We start from the raw sequence: 4,281 nt of genomic DNA, 5'->3' as shown, positions 1-4,281 counted from the left end.
TAGCGCACCAGCAGGAGCCCAGCAGGGCAAGGGTCCGAACCAGCAGCAGCGACAGCAGGGCAGGGGCCAGGGCCAGCAGACCAGGCTTGAGGCACCACCAGTAGCTCAGAGGACTGAGGGGCAGATCCGGGCAGTTCAGGAGTTTCCTCAGGGGCAGATTATCCCATATTCCCCACCTCCATCAGCAGAGCAGTCTTCAGCCACATGCAGGGTTTATGCAGTGGTTCCCCGTGATCATGGAGCTAGCGGAGCAGTAGTGGAGGGTACATTCTTTGTGAATTCCTTTCCAGCCCGTATTCTTTTCAATTCGGGAGCTTCACATTCCTTCATATCGCATGCATTTATGGCTAGACTCCAGCTCGTAGCTCAGCCTCTAGACACCCCTTTATCTGTTTCCACCCCTTTAGGTGAGGTATCGCTTCTGGAGAGCGTTTGTAGGAGGTGTACCGTCAGTTTAGACGAGTCAGAGTTCATAGTTAATCTGATAGTGTTGCATATGTCCGAGTTCGATGTCATCCTTGGTATGGATTGGTTGTCTTCCTATCATATTAGTATTGACTGCTTTGCGAAGACAGTCAAGTTGCGAGTGTTCGATGGGTCCGAGATGATTGTAGCCACCTCTCAGGGAAACTGATTTGTGGAGTCATTTCTGGCATACATCGAGGAGGTGATGCGACGGGATCAGGGTGCTGAGTTATTGGAGACTAGAGTTGTCTCAGAGTATCAGGATGTCTTTCAGGACATACCTGGGTTACCTCCTGTGAGAGAGGTTGAGTTCTGTATTGAGTTGCAGCCAGGCACAGCCCCGATATCCCGCGCACCCTATCGTATGGCACCAGCTGAGATGAGGGAGCTTCAGACCCAGTTGGATGAGTTGTTAGCTCAGGGTTTTATTCGCCGGAGTCATTCTCCGTGGGGCGCACCGGTCCTCTTCGTGAAGAAGAAGGACGGTAGTATGAGATTATGCATAGATTATAGAGAGTTGAACAAGGTCACTATCCGGAATAGGTACCCACTACCTAGGATTGATGACTTGTTTGACCAGTTGCAGGGTGCGTAGTATTTTTCGAAGATTGATCTTCGTTCTGGCTATCATCAGTTGCGGGTTAGGGAGATGGATATTCCCAAGACCGCCTTTCTTACTCGATATGGTTCTTTCGAGTTCTTGGTCATGCCATTTGGATTGACCAATGCACCCGCGGTATTCATGGACTTGATGAACCGGGTTTTCCATCCTTTCTTAGATCAGTTTGTGATTGTTTTCATCGATGATATTCTTATTTACTCGAGATCGGAGGCGGATCACGAGGAGCATCTACGGATAGCGTTGAGGACTCTTCAGGAGCATCAGCTGTACGCTAAGTTCAGCAAGTGTGAGTTTTGGCTATCAGAAGTCAGATTTCTTGGCCATGTCATCAGTCGAGAGGGTATAGCAGTGGACCCGGCTAAGGTCACGGCAGTTCTTGATTGGGAGCCACCGAAGACGGTGACAGAGATTCGCAGCTTCTTGGGCTTAGTTGGATATTATAGGAAGTTCATTCAGGACTTCTCGAAGATTTCGGCGCCGATTACACACCTTACAAAGAAGGGTGTACAGTTCATATGGAGCATGGAGTGCCAGAAAGCCTTTGATGTTTTGAAGACTAAGTTGACTACTGCGCCGGTTCTGACTATTCCGAGCAGTGACAGGACATTTGTTGTGTATACAGATGCATCATTGGCAGGCTTAGGAGGCGTATTGATGCATACTCAGAGGGTAGTAGCCTATATCTCACGACAGTTGAGAGTGCATGAGCATAACTATCCCACTCATGACTTGGAATTAGCAGCAGTGGTATTTGCACTGAAGTCATGGAGGCACTACCTTTATGGAGTACAGTTTGAGTTATTCACAGATCATCAGAGTCTGAAGTATCTCTTTTCCCAGAAGGAACTCAACCAGAGACAGAGGAGATGGATTGAGTTTATTAAGGACTACGAGTTCGTGATCTTAGTATCATCCGAGGAAGGAGAACGTCATAGCAGATGCCTTAAGCAGGAAGCGCCGACATCGGATTTCAGCTTTGAGGTGTTCACTACATCGGGATCTTATCACTCTTAGCCAGTTTGATTTTAGACCCGAGATTGGAGGAACCAATGTATTTTTGGGAGCCGTGACAGTGCAGCTATCTTGGAGTGACAGAGTTGTCAGAGCTCAGTTGGGAGACTCTTGGATTCAAATCCGAAAGGAGGAGATTTCCAAAGAGCCTAAGACTGATTGGACCATTGGAGCAGATGGAGGTCTTGAAGGGTAGATTGGTTATGCCAGCCAGTGCAGAGCTGAAGAGAGAGCTATTTGATGAGGCACACCGTACTCGGTACACGGTGCACCCAGGAACCACCAAGATGTACAAGGACTTGAAGAGACATTTCTGGTGGAGCGGTATGCGTAGAGAGGTTGCAGACTATGTGGCTAGATGTTTTACCTGTCAGCAGGTGAAGGCAGAGCATCATAGACCGGCAGGGACCCTTCAGCCTTTGCCTATTCCGGAGTGGAAGTGGGCGGATATTTCCATGGATTTTATTGTGGGGTTGCCGAAGTCGAAGAAGGGGAATGATTCTATTTGGGTGATAGTGGACCGGTTGACGAAGTCAGCCTATTTCATTCCAGTGAGGACTACCTATACTGCCGAGGCATATGCGAGGATATTTATCCGGGAGATAGTTCGACTTCATGGAGTTCCAGACATGATTGTATCGGATCGAGGTTCGGTTTTCACTTCGCATTTTTGGAGGAGTTTTCAGGACTCATTTGGTAGCAGGCTATCTTATAGCAGTGTATTCCACCCCCAGACAGATGGTCAGACAGAGAGGGTGAATCAGGTGTTGGAGTACATGTTGCGGGCATGTGTCATTGACTTCCAAGGCAGCTGGGAGGATCATATTCCATTGGTAGAATTCGCTTATAACAACAGTTATCAAGCGACGATCGGGATGGCCCCGTATGAGGCATTGTACGGGAGACCTTGTAGGTCACCGATATGTTGGGCTGAGCCGGAGGACAGCTTGATGCTTGGACCGGAGCTGGTGAGGCAGATACTGAGAAGATAGCCTTGATCAGAGAGAGGATTCTAGCAGCTCAGAGTCGACAGAAGAGCTATGCAGATAAGAGGCGAAGACCCTTGGAGTTTCAGGTTGGAGATTCAGTTATGTTGAAGGTATCGCCTATGAAGGGTGTACAGCGATTTGGACGACGGGGGAAGCTTGCGCCGAGATATATTGGACCTTTCCGGATTTTGGAGCGCATTGGAGCGGTGTCATACAGACTGGACCTTCCAACATCTATGTCTAGTGTACACAATGTGTTCCATATCTCTATGCTCAAGAAGCACTTGCATGATGAGGAGCAGCAGCGAGTGATGGATGCACCGGAGATTGAGCTTTAGGATGATTTGACTACTATTGAGATCCCAGTGTCTATTCCTGCTAGAGAAGACAAGAGACTCAGGAACAAAGTGATTCCATTGGTGAAAGTTCAATGGAACCGAAGTGGAGTTGAAGAAGCTTCTTGGGAGCGCGAGGAGGACATGCGACGCGACTACCCATATTTGTTTGATCAGGTAAATAAAATTTTATGACAAGTACCTTATATTATGTTGATATCTTTGGGTATATATATTTAACACTAGAATGAGAATATCTTCGCCCAATTCATAATCTTTTGGAACACATAGTATATATATGGGGGGTTCCTTGTTTGGATTTTTCACCCGATGTACTAGTTACACTAGATTAGGGATTCAGCGAGAATATTACCATTTTGGACGGTTAAGTATAAATATCCATAAGCACTCATCTAGAATTTAGTATTTCAAGATGAGTATGGTTTCCGAATTTCGAAGACGAAATTCTTTTAAGGGGGGAAGAATGTAGAACCCCGTAAATTTTATAATGAATATATTGAATTTCTAATGATAAATAATTCCTTTTGAATATTAATCATATATATATATATATATATATATATATATATATATATATTGAGTATGGTTTCCGAATTTCGAAGACGAAATTCTTTTAAGGGGGGAAGAATGTAGAACCCCGTAAATTTTATAATGAATATATTGAATTTCTAATGATAAATAATTCCTTGTGAATATATATATATATATAATTAGGGATTCAGCGAGAATATTACCATTTTGGACGGTTAAGTATAAATATCCATAAGCACTCATCTAGAATTTAGTATTTCAAGATGAGTATGGTTTCCGAATTTCGAAGACGAAATTCTTTTAAGTG

The sequence above is a fragment of the Asparagus officinalis genome, chromosome 1, assembly GCF_001876935.1.
Source record: "Asparagus officinalis chromosome 1, Aspof.V1, whole genome shotgun sequence".
Lineage (NCBI taxonomy): Eukaryota > Viridiplantae > Streptophyta > Magnoliopsida > Asparagales > Asparagaceae > Asparagus > Asparagus officinalis.
Note: the sequence above shows the minus strand (reverse complement) of the source record.